Here is a 19963-nt window from a genome sequence, read left to right on the forward strand (position 1 = left end):
AATTTCAAAGCTAGTGGACTTACCCACTCTGCTTAACTGGCGTCTTTAGGACCAGCTCAGCTCCAAACACCTTGATCCTACCATGGCCTTGAGGACAGATAGCCGCCCAGCAGAACCCATCACCCCAACACAACCACCTCTGGGAGAAACTTCACCTACCTGCCTAGTCAGAAAGGCCATAAGATTCTGGGTCCTCTTGCCAAACTCACATCCTGTCCCTTCCCAAATCTCATGGTTGGCCTTGCCTTGTGGGCAGGCTCAGGTCACCTCTAAGAGCCTCTCAACTCCAGTGCCATGTGACATTTCTTGATTCTGGTTTTTCTCCTTTGGCTTCTCTCGCTAGAAACAAAGAATGGCATTTGGGTGCAAAGTCTTTATTTATAAGCCATTAAGACAGTGCATCAGCATCATTTTAACTTCAAAAAACTGTAATGTTGTAGTTTTGTTTTTTAATCTAGTATATAAAAGGTACTCCTTAGGATTAAAGTGTCTCTTAATATTTGATCTAGACTCACAGATGACTTTTTCTTCCTCCTGTTTGGAGATGTTTGGAGCTCTCATCTTATGTTCATCTATCCCTGAATGGTCCCAGGTAGGGAAAAGTAAAACATTTTTCCATTTACAAAACCATTGAAAAGTTTTGTTTTCATGTTGGCAAGTGAAAAGTTGTACTTTTCAATAAAACTTTTAAAGTCCTTTCCAAAAGAAGTATTTTGAGGGAGAATATGATTTTTAAATTAGAATAGTTTGAAAATTACTTTGCAGTGAACATCAAATGCTGTGGTTGTTGGTGAGTCTCTGCCTCTGTTTTCACTGTTATTGTGTTGAGGTTATTCTTGCTTGATATGAAGATCTCAGCTTACATGTCTTCTCCCTCAAAGAGGCTTTCCCGGAATATCTCATTGAAAGTAGGTCTTGGGAATTCCCTGGTGGTCCAGGGTTAGGACTCCACACCCTCACTGCCAAAGGCCAGGGTTCAATCCCTGATCAGGGAACTAAAATCCCACAAGCTGCATGGATCAAACAGCCAACAAAAGAAAAAAAAAAAAAAAGAATGAAAGTAGGTCTTAAATCACCATCACATCATTTCTTGAGCTTTTTGCAGAGTACTTGGGCTTAGTCGCTCAGTCGTGTTTGACTCTTTGTGACCCCATGGACTGTAGCCCACCATTCTCCTATATCCATGGAGATTCTCCAGGCAAGAATACTGGAGTGGGTTGCCATGCCCTCCTCCAGGGGATCTTCCCAACCCAGGCAACTTACCACTATCTATAAGTTCTTTGTTTTCTATTTATTTTCTGATTTCCCCTCCCTAAATCATGGGCACCTTGAAAGCAGGAATCTTATGTCTTATTTCCTGAGTATCAAAGCAGTGTCTGGCATAGAGCAGGGACTCAAGGAGGAATGAATGAATGAATGCTTGAGCTGTGTTCTCTTTTCCGAGGTCCCATGTTTCTGCTTCCAAAAAATCAGTCTTCTGCTGTATTTCCCTTTTAAAATACCAGGACTATTGTAGGATGGAATGGGGCGTTGAGGTAGGATTGGATGGCAGAAAACGCCTCTCACAACCAGCTCTGAATACTCCCAGGGAGGTTTGAAGGTGAGGACGACATGGTCGGAATCAGGTTTAGAAACATGACATTCAATCATGGCATCAATTGTGACATGGGCAGTGGCAAGAAATCTGTTTCTAAAAATAAATATTGAAGTTTGGGATGTGTGTGATTAGCAAGGATTCAAGGTTAGCACTATACGAACGTCACTCCCACTAACATCCTGAGATTCTTTCTTAAGGGAAGGCGAATGGTGTGGCAAGAATGAGAGCCCACATGACAAGAATGAGAGCATGTTGCAAATGGGCATTGCCACCTAGCATGTCTACCATGGCAGGGAAAGGCTAAGGATTGCTGTTTTAGTTTTGTTTTAATCTTTATTGAATTTGTTACAATATTGCTTCTGTTTTACATTTTGGCTTTTTGGCCACAAGGCATGTGGGGTCTTAGCTCCCTGACCAGGATCAAACCCACATCTCCTGTGTTGGAAGGCAAAGTCTTAACCACTGGACTGCCAGGGAAGTCCCAGGATTGCTGTCTTAGAAAGAATGAGTGGGGACTTACCCTGGTGGTCCAGTGGTTAAGAATCCATCTTGCAGTGCAGGGGACATGGATTTGATCCCTGGTCAGGGAACTAAGATCCTGCACGCTGCAGGACAAATAAGCCCACACACCTCAACCACTGAGCCCACACGCCGTAATGAAAGATCCCACATAACACAACTAAGATCCAACACAGCAAAATAAATATTAAAAAAAAAAAAAAAAGAAAGAAAGAAATGGTGGCAATGAGGAGGAAGGCCTGCAACTGCGTCTGTTGGGACCTTTCAGTTATAGGTGCCAGATAAATTCCCATCAGAGTGGCGTCAGCAAACTGCCTTGTGGGAAGGTCCCTGCGTGAGTCAGATCCAGGCATGGCAGCATGCAGAGGGATGCAATCATGACTCTGCATCTCAACTCAGCTGGTTCCGACCAGCTCCACTTGGGTCCTGAGCCCACCCCTTAATCACTCACTCTCGCTGAAGAACATGATGTAGTGAGCGGTCAGGACCAAGTCACATGCCCGCCACTGGGGGATCCACAGGGGCCAAGAATGGGTGGGGGTCTTTCTCTAGAAAGAACTGGACTGCCACGGCCAGCAGAGTAAGGAAGGCATGCCGGACAGGCAGGCGATGCCTGGCACAACCAGCTGAAGCCAAGGTCAGACCATGATGTAGGGAGTCATTGCAGCTGCAGGGAGAAGCCAGGAGGAGGACTCGCCTGGAGCAGAGGAATGAAGGATGAAGGATGGGAAGCCATTGCCATTAAGGAAGCAGAGTTGGGAGGGCCTGGTGCCTAATCAACTATGGGGTGGGAGGGGGAGTGGAGGCGCAAGAGGAATCTGGGTTTCTAACTCGAATGACTGAGATCATGAAGCTTTTATTTGTAATGAGATCCAAATAAGATCTTTCTTATTTGGAAAAAGATCAAATTTGGGAGACAGGTGAGGAGCTTGGTGCTAAATGAGTTCAATCCTGAAGCACCCGTGAGACTCCAGGTGATGATCAGAGATGCATAGAATCCACACTTGGAAGAGGTTCTAAGACCATCCAGTCCAGCGTCTGTCAAATTTCCCCTTCAGATCCACCTTCCAAATGGGGATAACTGAGTAGTCTGTTTCCAACCGAGTGGGCCTGGGTCATCCACTTTTTTGAATTCATGTATTATTTTTCTTTGTTTTCATGAATCATCTTAGCTTGTTTAAAAAATCAAGTTTCAGTGGACAGTGGCCACTCTGGCCTTTGATTGCAAGTCTGGGTTTTCATCCTCGCTGTCAGCCAGAGGTGGGGAAGGGAGGCCTGAGGCTCTGCAGCGAGGAGCGGGGCTAGAAAGGCTGGTTTCCTAGATGTCTATCTGCAAGGGTGAGTGTGGCGCTCTGGGATGGATGAGGTCACACCAAAGAGGATGGAGAGGAGAGGGATGAGGAGCAGCCCAGAGCATGGAGGTGACAGTGGAAAACTGAAGAAGCAGCAAAGCAGGAGCTGCTGGGAGGAGATCCAAGGGCACCATCCATGAGAGCCAAAGGGAGGTGATTTGAGGAAGGCGGTTTGCCCCACAGGGTCAGTGATATGGGGTATATATGGTGTTTTAAAAGAAAAGCATTGACAGAGCAAGGAGGACAGAATGTGCAGAGGTGAGGGATGAACAGGGCAGTAACAGGAGGGACAAGCTGCAATAATCTCAAACTTCCTTTGAGACATTTTTTTTTATAGTTACATGATATTAACAACAGTTACCTTCCCTGAGTCTCAAGCTCAGAGCTCGTCATATTGGGGACACAGAGGCAAACACTGCACAGACTTTGTTGTTGTTATTCAGTTGCTCAGTCATGTCCGACTCTCTCTGACCCCATGGACTGCAGCACACCACTCTCCCCTGTCCTTCACTATCTCCCGGAGTTTGCTCAAACTCATGTCCATTGAGTCGGTGATGCCGTCAAGCCATCTCATCCTGGATTGCCCCCTTCTCCTCCGACTGCTCACTCTCACTGGGTACCCTCGGCACCCTTCAACGTGGGTACCATTTTCATCCTCAGATTAAATAGAAAGCCTGAGGCTTCAGAGGACAGGTGCAACTTGTCCAGATTCACACACCAATGAGTGGTGGCCCCAGACCCAGAAAGCCAGTCTGTTGCACTGGGGAGTCTCTCTGCCCCAGGAAGCAAGAGTTAGCATAATACTGGGTAGATGATGGTAGAATTGAGCATCTTTGGGAACTTTGATGTTGCTTATCATGTTTGTCTTGCTTTATCTACTTGTTTAGGGAAATGGCAAGCTGAGGTGATCATAACCCAAAGGGAGGGGATCCAGTGAAGGGAGATAAGAGTGGAGGGAGCCAATGAGTGCTAGACTGGGGTCCCTGGGGAGCAGAGGGCAGGCCTGGAGGTCCACTGGAGGTGTTACCTTTATAACAGGGAGACCCGCTAACCACTCCGAGGTAGAGAGAAGAGAGATGAATGTGGAGATGGGGAAGAAAGTGATCATGATCTTCTCGGTAAGATAGAAAGCAAAATCTTCTCACACAGGCAAAGTTGGGAGAACTAAAAACACTGGCACAGTTGCCATAGAAATTTCCATGAGCATGAACAAAAGATGAGTAAAAAGATGTCAGAGCAGCATGACTCAGGTGAGATGAGCTGGTGTAAACGCACAACCCCTGGCACAGGGGTTGGCAGCTAGGAGGGGCTGTAGAGGAAAGAATGCTCTGAGGGGGCACTGAGGGAGGGGCAGGGGCAGAATGCTACCTGTGAACCTCACTTTTCCTCACTGATTGAAGCGATTAAAGCTAGCTCACTGGTTAAACTCACCCTTTCAGGTAACCACGTGGAGCCAGCATTAAAGGGTCTCTTTCAGTCCAATTTGCAGCAGAAGTGGAAGTTCACCCATTTCACAGTCGCAGAACTGAGGCTGGCCAAGGGAAATGAGCGTGCTGCAGTTGGCATTCTCCAGGCCGCCTGTGGGTTTGGGGTCTTGGGCAGTGGGCATCCCAGCTGTGGCCAGAGCAGGGCAGACTCCTGTGAGTAAGTGACAGAACCAGGATTCAAATCAGAAGCCTGGTTCCAGCCTGTGGCCCCTTCCCCTCACCAGGTGGGCACTCGTGGTGAGGACTGAGTGGAGCAAGGCAGCCAGGGGCCACATCCTCACCTAGTGAAGAGCTGAGGGCATCTGAGCTTGGAAGTTCATTGCTTTGAGTAAAAGTAAATTCTGGGCCCCAGGCTCACATGGGCTGATAATGGATCTGCCTTCTCTGGCTTCTTTGTCCCTGAGGACTCACTGCCCCACCTCGAGTCCCGACTCCTACCACTGCTAGCAGAACACCAGCCTCCTCTCAGCATCACCCAAACGCATGGTGACACGTCACGATTTTGTCTATGACCTTACCACCCTAAACACGCTGGATCTCATCTAATGTCACCATTTCATTTCATGAACTTCATTTCATCCACGGAAATATTTTGGCTGCAGGAGACCATGCAGGCCCTTCTTCCACCTACTAAGAGAGTGTTTCAGTGTAGCAAGTTGAGAAAGACATTACAATTCAATTAAAAATCTTACTCCTTTGAACACCCTCAGTGGGGAAGATCCACTCGAAATTTGTGAGAAGCCTCATTTATAGACCCAGTGTCAGGAAATGGAATAGCTAACCGTTAGCAGCTGTGTGTTACTGGGACCCAGCAGTGAATGCAGACCCAGGGGTGATCTGGGGTCCACCCTCCTCAGCCAGCAAGCTAACCTCTCTGAGCCTCCGTTTCCTCATCTGTGAAATGGAGAGCATTACCATCTATTGCGGAGAAGGCAATGGCACCCCACTCCAGTACTCTTGCCTGGAGAGTCCCATGGACGGAGGAGCCTGGTAGGCTGCAGTCCATGGGGTCGCTAGGAGTCGGACACGACTGAGCAACTTCACTTTCACTTTTCACTTTCATGTATTGGAGAAGGAAATGGCAACCCACTCCAGTATTCTTGCCTGGAGAATCCCAGGGACAGGGGAGCCTGGTGGGCTTCCATCTATGGGGTTGCACAGAGTCTGACACGGCTGAAACGACTTAGCAGCAGCAGCACCAACCACCTATTGATGTTGTGGGAATAATAAAGATTTTACATGTAAATGGCATCTTGTTACTACGTTATCTACCTATGCTTAACCAGATCAGCAAACCCTCCTTTAAAAAAAATAAATAAATAAACTGAATAATAAAAGTTAAACACAAACACAGCTAATGGGAAGTAGCTTCTTAAAACTCACCTCTCCAGCCAGGACTCTGCTACTACACACGCTGTTGTTTCTAAGGATGTCTTACACTCCATTATTCAGTGCCCAGTGTCCTTTTCTTTTCCAGCATCGTTACTTTCTACAATTCTTCCCCTGTTTTTGCATCGTCCTCCAAACTGTCATTTCCCAGGGGAACTTGCTAATTCACTCTAGTCCAGCACAGAACACAGCAAGGAACATTTCCCATCTTCACAGTGCAGGGTTGGCTTGGGCCCAACCACTTCTGAATCAGGAGAGGCCACTGATGGCTTCCTGCTGAGGCCATCAAACCTGGCTGATTGCTAGAAATGCAGATTCTTGGGCCTGCTCCTGGATGCTTGAGTTTAATAAGTCTGGACTGGGGCTCTGGACAATGCACCCCAGATGGCATCTGATGGTTTGGGAACCACTCCATAGGCCCACCCCCAAAATTCAAGTTTAGATTTAAAGTTAAGCTGGGGAGACATCAGTAAAGGTCAGGAATTAAACCAGCATCACCAGTGACATTTCAAAAGCCTCTCCCATTTAACAGATGAGACAAATGGAGGCAAGGTTGGAGACAGATGAGGAGAGAGCTGGGAGCTTAGAGCAAAACCCAGGATCCCGGCATCCCATTCCTTTCTCCACCCACGCGCCACCCCCCTACACCATCACCACCACAACATACATTCCCATCAGAATTCCTTCTCCTGGGGTGCAGTGCTGTGAGGAGAGTGTTGTGACTTTAAGACATAAAGGAACAATCACACACACAGACACAAAAGATATACCCTTGATGAACTGCACTGGAAGCTGCTAACAGCTCTGTCAGAAGACCCAGCAAAGCTAAAAGCATCCTTCTGGGCTTTCATGTCCTAACAAGATGCTTCCTTTGAAAGCTCACAGACAGTCCTGTAATTTCCTCTGACAGCCCTGGTGAAAGCTCTGAAATAAGAAGTGGCGTCCTGCCAGAGCCCGAAGGTGTGATTCCTTGAGAGTGGCACGTGTGTCCTCCCTGAAAGGCCCAGGCTCCTCCACTCACCTCGGGCTGGAGACCCTGGCCCCAGGGGACCTCTGTGGCCTGACTCTTCACCTGCCCCAGCACCTCCCTAGGGAGCTCAAGGCCTGGACATTTCCCTCATCTGACAGCTAGGCTGCGTGCCAGCCACCTTGCAAAGACTTTCCAGGGACTCATCTGACAGTATGACCCATTTTTCCTCCCCTGAGGGCCCCAGGGAAAGGTCAGGAAATGCTAGTGCCCCATGTCTGGAAATGAGCTGGGTGATGGGGAGGAGGGAGACCTAAGTGGGTGACAGTGGGAAGTTGCTCACCTGGAGAGGCTGACAGAGCCTTCTGCTCCAGGTGTCCACACATGCAGTATCATCCTTACCTGGGAGCTTGTTAGCAACGCAGAATCTCAGTCCTGCCCCAGACTTCCTGAATCTGTATTTTAACAAGATCGCCAGGTGATTTGTCTGCACGTAAAGAGCTGTATCCCAACTCTGCTGCTCTAGGCTGTGTGATTATGGCCACACTCCTTAACCTCTCTGAGCTTCAGTGTCTACACAGGGTTCCAGAGAAATGAAACACACAGCACTCGGCTCATACTAAGCCTTCAGTGAATGTTCACCATCATTGTTACCGAGAAAATGATTAAGGGAGAATCCATTTTGCCATATTTAAACCCAGATCATCCAGCCACTCCTTGGTGGAGAAGGAAGTCCAAACTGAGTGGGAGAAAGTCCAGATAGAAAGTAAGGAGCCCTCAACATCTACTTGAGGAACAAGCTTAAAGGCTGGAGGAAGGGGTGTCTCTTACAGCCTTTACTCTGACTATTGAACTTGGGGCTAGTAAAGATGATGCCTGATGCTTAGCTTGAGGGTTCTTACCCTCATTAATGTGCCATTTTTCCCTGCCATCCCCACCCCTCAAACTTATCTCCCAGCCCCTGCTGCTTCCATGATCCTGAATAAAAGGCCTCACCACTCCTTCACCAGCAGAATGAAACCCCACCTCTTCAGCATGGCATTCAATGGCAGCATGCCATTCACAGTCTAGCCCAAGCTGACTTATCAGGTGCTTCGGGGCTGCCATCACACCTGCCCTTTAGTTGCAGTCCTTTTCATCCCTCTGATGTTTCCTTCTTCTGGCTGCATCCTCTGCCTGGGAGTACTCTGTTCCTCTGATCAGAATCATTCCCCTTCTCTCTACAAAGGCAGGATCCAACTCTGCCTTTGGAGCCCTGCCTCAGACTCCCAAGGCAACAGAAATAAAAGCAAAACTAAACAAATGGAACCTAATCAAGCTTGTAAGTTTTTGCATAGCAAAAGAAACTGTAAAATGAAAAGAAACCTGCAGAGTGGGAGAAAACATTTCCAAATGATGCCACTGACAAGGGCTTAATTTCTAAAATATACAAACAACTAAATATCAAGAAAACAAAACTAATCAAAAAATGAGAAGAAAACCTATATAGACATTTCTTCAAAAAAGACATACCGTTGAACAACAGGCACATGAAAAGATGCTAAACATCATTAATTATTAGAGAAATGCAAATCAAAACTACAATGAGTTATCACTTCACACCAGTTAGAATAACCATCATTAAAAAGTCTACAAATACATTCAAAAAAAAAAAAAAAGTCTACAAATAACAAATATTGGAGAGAGAACTCTCCTATACTGGTGCAGCCACTATGGAAAGTATGGTGAGTCCTCATAAAATTAAAAATACAGTTACCATATAACCCAGCAATCCCACTCCTGGGTGTATAGCTGGAGAAAACTATACTTTGAAAAGATATATGCACCCCAGTATTCATAGCAGCACTGTTTATAATACCATGACATGAAAACAATATAAATATCCACCAACAGATGAATAAAGATGTGGAACCTATATACAATGGATTTCCACTCAGCCATACAAAAAAAAGAATGAAATAATGCCATTTGCAGCAACATGGATGGACCTAGAGATTGTCATTCTGAGTGATGTAAGTCGAAAGAGAAAGACAAATACCATATGATATTCACTTATATGTGAAATCTAAAATATGACACAAATGAACCTATCTATGAGACAAAAACAAAACCAGGGACATAGAGAACAGACTGTTTTGCGCCAAGGGGGAGGGGGTTAAGGGAGGAGTGAATTAGGAGTATGGGATTAGCAGATGCAAATTATTACATAGAATGAATAAACAAAAAGCTCTTACTGTATCACACAGAGATACATAATATAGCACAGAACTTATATTCAATATCCTGTGACAAACCATAATAGAAAAGAATGCGAAAAAGAATATGTGTGTGTGTGTGTGTGTGTGTGTGTGTATATAAAGTAATATTGTAAATCAACTATACTTCAACAAAGTAAAATTTAAAAATCACAGACCTCCCCACTCCCCACCCCCACCATCTTCGCTGCCTGACTTTCCTCCATCATGCTTTTCAGCGTCAGCTTCTGCTCACTCATTTCATGAATGTGAGCTCCTCAAGAGCAGAGACTCCTGTCTGCTCACTCCTGCATCCTCGGCACTCACAAGTGTCTGACGTAGGCTCTTGGGCAGGATGTGACAACTGCACACATAAATCATTGTGTGCCATTGAGGGGTGTTCAGACGGCCTGCCCTGCTCTGTCGTGAAGAGCTGAATTATTTCCCCCCCACTGATTCATATGTTGGAATCCCAACCCTCAGAATGTGGCTATATTTGGAGATAGGTTTTTTTAAAGAGGGGATTGTGCGTGTGTGTGTTTATGTCTGTGTGTGTGTATGTATGTTCAGTTGTGTCTGATTCTTTGCAATCCCGTGGACTGTAGCCCACCAGGCTCGCTTAAGTCACCTTAAATGAAGTCCTTAGCAGGGGCCATAGTCCAGTCTGACTGGTGTCTGCATAAGAAGAGGAGGTGAGGAGATAAGTGCCTATGGAAGGGAGACCACAGGAGGGTACAGCGAGAAGAGGGCCATCTGCAACCAAGGGGAGAGGCTTCAGAAGACACTAACCCTGCAGACACCTTGGTCCTGGACTTCCAGCCTCCAGAACCAAGCGAAATAAATTTCTGTGGTTTAAGCCCTACTATCTGTGTAATTTGTCATGGCAGCCTGAGCTGACTACTACACCAGCTGTGAACTCCTTGAGGACGAGAATCCATGGTTTCTTCATCATTGTGTGCTCCATATCCACAGGGTTCTAGTCCAAACCCAGACTCAGTAAACAGGGCTCTAATCAAATTGCATTCCACTCGCAACAGAAAGATGGTGGAAGAAGCACTGAGTGGTGAAGGGAGAGCCCTGCACAGACAGCTGGAAATGAGTTCACAACTGTCTACACAGGCTGGCCATTTTCCTTATATGTTATCTATTTCAAGGTGGTGTCGTCTCTCACTTGCTGTTGGGTTTCTTTGTGATGTGTGATAAATGCCACGGTGGATAAAAGGAAAATCCAGTCAATGGCAAAAACAGACAAAGGAGGCAGGAGTCTGTACTCAGTGTTAGGGCTCCCTTTCCATGTAACAGGTATGTGTGATGCTCTTAGCAGTCGTGTGAGGGGTGGGATTCAAGACAGAAAGAGGCACAATGGAGAAGAGTCACAGAGGAAAGCCACTTCTCACCTCTTCTCTCCCTTTGGGCTCCAGGATCTTAAACACAAAGATGTTTTAATCTGCTTGGGTCACCCCTCCAAGGGCAGCGATTGCCTCTGAGGCTCCCCCTGCCAACCCCAGGGACCACTGAGTGCTGCTTTGGAGTGTTTGCAGGTTGGTACACAACATGCCTGTGCCCAGTTCAGATCCGCTGGGAAGCTGGTCCAGAGCAAGGCCCGTGGCATGGAGCCAGTCTGTTGTCATACTCACCACCCACCATGGAAGGGACTGTGTTGGAGTTTTAATGTGCATTTTAAATACGCATGCTAAGCAGAAATTTTGGTTCATTTGACTTGTTAATTTTTCTCTCATGATGCTCACACCGAAGACTGTACTTCTGACACTTCTGGTTAACAAATGTGTGAGCCACCTCCCACCCCCACCCCCGCCAAGTAATTCTCTGTGACATCAGTTGGTGTCCTATAATTTAACTCAGCTCTGACACTGTCTACTTGGAGGTAATGCCAGGTTCTACAGGGTAAGGGTTCACTCCTCCAGGACTTCCCTGCCCAACTTCAGATGCCAGTCAAAAGTCCAGGTTGTCCCCTGTGCGTCTGATGACTCTATCAACTGGAAGTTTCCATGACCTCATTCTTTAATTAATTTTAATGAATTAATTTGCTAGAGCAGTTCAGGAAAACAATTACTTACTAGATTACTGGTTTGTTATATATTAAAAAAAAAAAGTACAACTCAGGAACAGCCAGATGGAAGAGATACACAGAGCAGGGTATGTGGGAAGGGGCGCAAACTTCCATATTCCCTCCAGCATCACTCCTCTGGCACCTCCATATGTTCATCAACCCAGAAAACTCCCAGGATCTTATACTTTGGGGATTCTTACAAAGGCTTCATCAAGTAGGCATGACCAATCGCTAACTCAATTTCCAGACTCTCTCCGGAGAATGAGGGTTGGACCAAAAGTTCTACCCTTCTGCTCGTGGCTTTGTCTTTCGGGCGACCAGCCCCCATCCAGCAGGCCACCAAGAGTCACCTCATTAGAACAAAAGACATTCCTATGGCCCAGAAAATTCCAGGGAATTTAGGAACTCTGAGCAGGAAGCAGACACTTTTAAGTGTATAGTTTTTTATTGTCTCACACTTTGTCTACTCAAGTCTCAAAGTTGTCATCTTATGTTTTCTCTGGAAGCTTCATGGTTCTAGCACTATATCTAGGTCTCTGATCTATTGTTAACTCATTTATTGCATATACAGTGAGATAGGAGTTGAATTCTTTTCTTTTTCATATGGATATTCAGTTATGCTCTCACCATTAAAACGAAGCCTTTCTCCTATGGAATTGACTTGTTCAAAAATTAACTGACCATAAACATGGATTTGTTTGGGGGGGATGTCCTATTCTGCTCTATTCACCTAATAGTTTATTCTTGTACCAAAACCATACTGAATTGATTACTGTTGCTTAATAGAAAGTCTTGAAATTAGTTTATAGCCCCCAACTTTGTTCTTTTTCAGTACTATTTTGGTTCTTCTAGGTACCTTAAATTGTCATATAAGTTTTACAATCAACTCATCAGTTTCTTCAAAACTCCTCTTGGAATTTAGGATTGTGAGCTATAGATCAATTTACAGAGAGTGGACATCTTAATAACATCAAATTGTCCAGTCCATGAACACTGCGTATCTTTACATTTATTTAGATCTTTAATTTCCCTCCCTGGTGGCTCAGCTGGTAAAGAGTCTGCCTGCAACGCAGGAGACCTGGATTCAATCCTAAGGTTGGGAAGATCCCCTGGAGAAGAGAACAGCTACCTACTCCAGTATTCTGGCCTGGAGAATTCCATGGACTGTATATAGTCCATGGGGTTGCAAAGAGTCAGACATAACTGAGTGACTTTCACTTTAAACTTCTCTCAGCAGTCTTTTTTTTTTTTTTTACATTTTTAAAATTACTTTATTTTAATTGGAGAAAAATTACAATATTGTGATGGTTTTTGCCATACATCAACATGAATCGGCCACAGGTATACATGTGTTCCCCACCTTCCTGAACACCCCCCCTCACCTCCCACACTACATTTTAAGGATGTAAAGACAGTTTGAGAGATTTGCTCTTTGGGCAGTGTGGAATTCTTTTCTTTTTTTTAATTAATTTATTTTAATTGGAGACTAATTACTTTACAATATTGTAATGGTTTTTGCCATACATTGACATGAATCAGTTTGAGAGATTTGCTCTTTGGGCAGTGTGGAATTCTTTTCTTTTTTTTAATTAATTTATTTTAATTGGAGACTAATTACTTTACAATATTGTAATGGTTTTTGCCATACATTGACATGAATCAGCCGTGAGTGTACATGTGTTCCCCATCCTGAACCCTCCTCCTACCTCCCTCCCCATCCCATCCCTCAGGGTCATCCCAGTGCACCAGCCCTGAGCACCCTGTCTCATGCATCAAACCGGGACTGGCGATCTGTTTTACATGTGATAATATACATGTTTCAATGCTATTCTCTCAAATCATCCCACCCATGAGAAATATCTCTAACCAGGGACTCATGTACAGAATCTATAAGGAATCCTACTAATCGATAACAAAAAGACAAGTAATGCAACTTTAAAAATGGGCCAAAGACTTGAAAAGACATTGCACAAAAGAAGACAGATGAATAGTCACTGACATGAAAAATGCTTAATATCAATATTCATTAGGAAATGCAAATTAAAACCACAATGAGATACATTTCATACCCACTAGAGTGTATTGTTTTTTTTAATGACAGCAAAAGGGCCCTAGGAATCTTTTTTGGAGAGAGGGGAAATATTCTAAAATGAGAGTGGTGATGGCTGTACAACTTTACAAATTTACCCCCAAAAATCATTGAACCATACCATCACAATAGGTGGATTTTAGGATATGTAAATTATTCCTCATTAAGCTCATACATTACTGATGAAAGTGTTAGCCATATGTTACAATTTAAAGACACAACCTGGGCCTTGCTGGCAGTCCAGCAGTTGAGATTCTGCCTTCCAATTCAGGGAGCACAGGTTCAATCCCTGCTCAAGGAACTAAGGTCCCACATGCTGTGAGGTGCAGCCAAAAATTTTAAAACATAAAGACACAAGCATGTGGAGAAATTGTAAAAAAAAAAATGCTGGAGAATGATAAACATAAAATTCAGCATAGTTTTCACCCCTAGGAGGGAAGGGAGGGGGATGGGAAGTGGTAAGGGCAAAGAGGGAACTTCAAAGGCATTTGTAATCTTTTTTCCCTATATTGGGTGATGATACACAGTGTTCATTGTATCAACAGTTTTTATAGCTTCAGTTCAGTTCAGTTCAGTCGCTCAGTCGTGTCCAACTCTTTGCGACCCCATGAATGAATCGCAGCACGCCAGGCTCCCCTGTCCATCACCAACTCCTGGAGTCCACCCAAACCCATGTTCATCAAGTCGGTGATGCCATCCAGCCATCTCATCCTCTGTCCTCCCCTTCTCCTCCTGCCCCCAATCCTTCCCAGCATTAGGGTCTTTTCCAATGAGTCAACTCCTCGCATGAGGTGGCCAAAGTATTGGAGTTTCAGCTCCAACATCAGTCCTTCCAATGAACACCCAGGACCGATCTCCCCTAGGATGGACTGGTTGGATCTTCTTGTAGTCCAAGGGACTCTCAAGAGTCTTCTCCAACACCACAGTTCAAAAGCATCAATTCTTCGGCGCTCAGCTTTCTTTATAGTCCAACTCTCACATCCATACATGACTACTGGAAAAACCGTAGCCTTGACTAGATGGACCTTTGTTGGCTTACATATAGTCTATAGATTGTTATTTTGTTTCTGTCCTATAGTTAATAACTACAACTTCAAATGAATAAAATAAAGCATAAAAGAAACTAAAGGCAGACCTGATAAGAACACTTGATACAATAATACACTATCCAGTGGGGAGTAAGACACAAATCAACCTAAAAGACTTGATAACAGCACAGAAGGCAGAGTTGGAAGACAGTCCCCAGAGATGAAAGCCAATGGGCATTCACACAGACTCATAAGGCAAACCGATGGGAATGGGGGACCAGATAGTGAGGAAGAGGATAACAGGTTGGCAGAAGGTCATAACTTCTCCACTTTTGGTTCACAAGGGGTCAAGGGAACACAGCACCCCATCTGTCCTAAAAAAAAAAAAAAAAAATAGGCATGCATACCTGCATGCCTATTTTTTTTTTTTGCTAACTTAGGCCAGTGTACACCTCAACCTGAAACCTTGGCCAGAAATATGCAGCCCTCATGCTGGCGAGTGGCAGGCCTCATGGCAGTAGTCCTGACCTCTCACTGGTGGCTCACAGACTTTCAGAAAGACAAACGCCGACTCTCTACCGCTCTGCAGACACTCTCCCCCTTGTTGTGCCTGGATTACTCTTCCAAGGGCAGTGGTTCTTGCAGCTCCACGGGGAGGACCCTGGGAGAGGAATGCTTCAGAGACTCACTGTTTTATGAGCCCTCCCCACCCTTCTCTTTCCTTTCTTCATCTTTCCTTCTTTTTAATCTGCTGTGGTTTGGATCCCCAGTTGCCAAATACATTTTAGAAGATATCGTCTGTTCTGAACCACAGTTTTTAGAACATCAAAAAGCTTTTAGGATATTTCACCACTATTTGGCTCATTTCTTGGCCTCACTTGTCAACAGATTTAAATAATTCTAGATACGAGGCGTTTCTGTGAAAAAAGTCTCTTCTCTCCCGTGAACCTATTTCTGCCTCATTCCTTTGTTTTGGAGCAGAAAAGTCTCCTTTTGCTCCCTCTCTTTTAAAATTCATAATTCAAAGACCCAAGCCTCTTGGCTAGAGGGTGCAAATTTGGCCACATTCTGCTGTATCAGTGATACCCCCTGCACAACTGGGTGCCTCCTTTCCCATACAGAGTTCCTCCATCACATAAACACTGGTGTACACTCACACACACCTTCACATGTGCATAGACACATGGGCATGCACACAAACACATGCAACACGCATGCACATACATGCAAGTGCAGGCATGCTTGTGTGCACACACACTCATTACTGAGCATCCATAAGAGATTTTCCCATCCTTTGTGCATCTGCATCAGTAGCAGTTCCCACAGGTAGCCATCTTGCAGTTGCTTTAACATTCAACCAATCTTTATGAAAAGCATACTGCAGACCAAATACAGGTCTAGGCTCCAGGGAAACCACAATGACGAGTTCCTGCCTTTGTGGAGCTTATATTCTAGAACAGCACCACCCAGTAGAAGGTCCCTCAATAAGGGCAGTGTCCCGCACTGCTTAATACAATAGCCACCAGCCATGTGTGGTTACTGAGCACTTGACATGTGGCTGGTGCAAATGAAAACTGGAGTTTAAATTTTATTTAATTTTAATTAATATAAATTTAAAGAGCCACATGTGGCCAGTAGCTGCCATATTAGGAGAAAATGGAAAGACACTCTCCTGCCTCTTCCTTTAACTACAAAATATATGAGTAAATTTTGAATATTAAAAAGTACTATCTTAAAATCTCCTTCTGCATGACTCTCATCAAAAAGAACACAAATAACAAATGTTGGCAAGGATGTGAAGAAAAGGGAACCCTCATACACTGTTGGTGGGAATGTTAATTGATATAGCCACTGTGGAAAATAGTATGGATGTTTCTCAAAAACTAAAAATAGAATTACCATTTGACCCAGCAATTCCACTCCTGAGTATATTTCTTAAAAAAAAAACACCAAACATTAATTTGAAAAGATACATGCACCCCAATGTACATAGCAGCATTATTTCCAGTAACCAAGATATAGAAGCAACAGATGAATGGATAAAGATGTGCTACACACACGCACACAATGAATGGAATATTACTCACTCATAAAAACAATGAAATTTTGCTATTTGCAGCACCATGGATGGACTTGGAGGGTATTATGCTAGAGTGAAATAAGTCAGACAGAGAAAGACAAACAATGTACGATATCAATTACATGTAGAATCTAAAATATATACAACAAACCAGTGAAAGTACCAAAAAAGAAGTAGACTCACAGAGAACAAATTAGTGGTTACCAGTGGGAGAGGGAAGGGGAAGAGGCAAGATAGGAGTAAGAGATTAGGAGGTACAAACTATTAGGCATAAAATAAGCTACAAGGATATATTGTACAATGTGGAGAATATAGGTATAATAACTATAAATGGAGCATAACCTTTAATAATTGTGAATCACTATGTTGTACACCTGTAATTTATATAATATTATACAGCAACTATACTTCAATTAAAAAGGACTTTGCAGATCAAAAAAACATTTAAGCCCTTTTCAGTACCAAAATGAATTTCAAACCATAAATAAAGCCCATCAAGAAGCTGAAAAAAATTCCTCTGCTGCTCCAGAGAGGAAGAAGCAGGAGGCCCGTGGGAGGTTTCCAGACGGGAGATGGACATGGTTTACGCAAGGCAGGGAGAGGTAGAAGTGGTCTGATACTGGTTTATTTTGAAGACAGTCAACAGGATTGCTGGTAGATTAATTTGGGGGTGGGGTGAAGAGCATTTTGGCCTAAGTGTGCCATGATAAGAGCCAGTGGTGGAGATGAAGAACTTGAGAAAGAAGGGGCCCATGTTTGAAGGGGAAAATCAAGAATCTGACGTTCAGGGACGTCCCTGGTGGTCCAGTGGCTAAGATTCAGTATTCCCAATGCAGGTAGCCTGGGTTCGATCCCTGGTCAGGGAACTAGATCCCAAATGCCTCAACTAAAGGTCAGCATGCCACGACTAAGTCTTGGCACAGCCAAATAAATAAATTAATTTTTAAAAAAAGAGTCTGATGTTTAGCTGAACATGCCAGTTTGGGTGTAGTCAGCAAAAAGACACACTTCCTCTCTGCTCTGTTATGCCCATGTCCTGTCCTCACCAGTGCCTTGAGGGACCCATACCTACTGCTGAGAAAATTGCCCAGCAGGAAAATGCCTTAGAGTGGCCAGGGTTCTGGGTTCACTGGGGGTGGGAGGGTGCCCCTTCCCGGGTCCTGCTCAAGTTTGTCACCTGACCCTCTAAGCAGATAAGTGGGGCCCCACGTCCCAGAGGGTTACTCTTGAAAGCAAGTCCGTTAATTCTACCTTGAGACCTCTCTTCAGTGGGACTCGAACCCAGGCCAGCGAGAGGGACAGAAGGGGATATGCCATCTGCATCCCTTCTCCCTGGATGTCGGCTATCCCTGTTCCAGAACACATCTCCCCACTCTGGTAGACACATGATAAAAGGCTGTCCTCTACAGAAGTCCATGCATTCAGACACTCGGCATGGTCCAGCCCATCACTTCCCCTGTTGGGGTTCTGTTAACATATCCTACCTCCTTATAAGCAAATTATTCTGTTCTTGTTTAGTCAGTAAGTCATGTCCAACTCTTTTCCACCCCATGGACTGTAGCCTGCCAGGCTGCTCTGTCCATGGAATTCTCCAGCCAATACTGGAGTGGGTTGCCATTTCCTTCTCCAGGGGATCTTCCCAACCCAGGGAACAAATCCTCATCTTCTGCTTTGGCATGTGGATTCTTTACCACTAAGCCACCTGGGAAGCCCCAAATTGTTCCTGCACTCCTAAATTAATATTTGTTTAATGAAATTCCAATCAACATTCTAACAGAATTTTATTGTGCAGATGATTCTGATTTATGAGAACTGATTTACGTTAATAGGTGATCAGAAAAAAAACCAGAATTATTTGACAAAAGAACGATAAAGAGGAACTCTACGTGATATTAAAACATGCTTTAATCTATGCGGAAAAAAATTTAAGTGAAGCGTAAGCGGAAGGCTCAATAGGAGCCTGGTAGGCTGCAGACCATGGGGTCGCTAAGAGTGGGAAACAACTGCACGACTTCACGTTCCCTTTTCACTTTCATACATTGGAGAAGGAAATTGCAACCCACTCCAGTGTTCTTGCCTGGAGAATCCCAGGGACGGGGGAGCCTGGTGGGCTGCTGTCTGTGGGGTCGCACAAAGTAGGACACGACTGAAGCAATTTAGCAGCAGCAGCAGCAATAGCTAGATAAGAGATATAGAGCAGATATGATCGAGAAATACCCTATAAAAATTCAATGTATGACCAGGTTGGTTTCACAAATTAGTGAGAAAAAAATAACACTATACATGCTACTAAGATAATTGATAACTTTCTAGAAAAATGGTTAGAAATGTATCTCACAGTTTACCCCAAGATCAGTTCAAGTCTGGATGAGTTAAATATAAAAAAAAAGCCAAAACACTCTAAGAAAACATAGAATAATAGGTCTCAGCTATCAAAGCAGGGAACCAGGGAACCACTTTCTAAAATTACTGTGAAAGAAACCACAAGTGAAAAAGATGGATAAATTTGCCAGCTAAAAATTAAAAATTCTCTACCTGTAAAACATGAAAAATAATGATAAGCAAAACTATAAGGTAAATGACAGACTGGGAAAGTTTGCAACAAACACAGAAAAGTACTAGTATTTTTAATATGGAGCTAACACTTGTAAATTAATAATAAAACCACTGGGCGTCACAGTACAAAAATGGCATAAATCCACAATTCACAAAATACAAATGGCAAGTGAATCTTTGAAAACTGTTCATCCTTATTAGCAATCAAGAGAAGCACCAAAGCATATTAAAACAGTTTTCCTGTATCTAGTTGGCAAGACTTTTAATGGTAATATTTCATATAATCTCAGTGGTGAGTCAGGCACTCATTCACTGCTGGGGAAAAGGCCAAATGGAGCAAAAACTTGGCCATAAGAGTCAAGAGAATTTAAAATGTCGACATCCTTGGACCCAGCGCTTTTATTTCTAAGCATTCATCCAAAGCTTGTTATCAGAAGTAAGGACTAAGGATGTTGACTGCAATTTTGTCAAGAAGAGTCAGAAATTAGGAATAAAAGTCCAAAGGCAAATACATCGTGTGTGGTGTATCCCTAAAATGTAATTTCATGCTTTAATCATTCTTTTGCTCAATGTTTGTGAAAATGGGAAATGTTC

The 19963-nt window shown here is 44.1% G+C and overlaps 1 protein-coding gene and 1 long non-coding RNA gene across 5 annotated transcripts in view; one reads left to right on the forward strand and one right to left on the reverse strand.

The window, feature by feature from the left end:
- ZHX2 (zinc fingers and homeoboxes 2) overlaps positions 1-19963 on the forward strand; it is a 179568-nt gene that overhangs the window by 139294 nt on the left and 20311 nt on the right. The window lies entirely within an intron of this gene.
- The window catches only part of LOC145509678 (uncharacterized), a 42398-nt gene continuing 37908 nt past the window's right edge, over positions 15474-19963 (reverse strand). Inside the window, exon 3 of the long non-coding RNA XR_014056299.1 lies at positions 15474-16881. This is a non-coding gene — a long non-coding RNA (uncharacterized LOC145509678). The remainder of the gene's footprint in view (positions 16882-19963) is intronic.

This window comes from Giraffa tippelskirchi, chromosome 6, assembly GCF_054371585.1.
Source record: "Giraffa tippelskirchi isolate mGirTip1 chromosome 6, T2T-mGirTip1v1.2.pri, whole genome shotgun sequence".
NCBI lineage: Eukaryota > Metazoa > Chordata > Mammalia > Artiodactyla > Giraffidae > Giraffa > Giraffa tippelskirchi.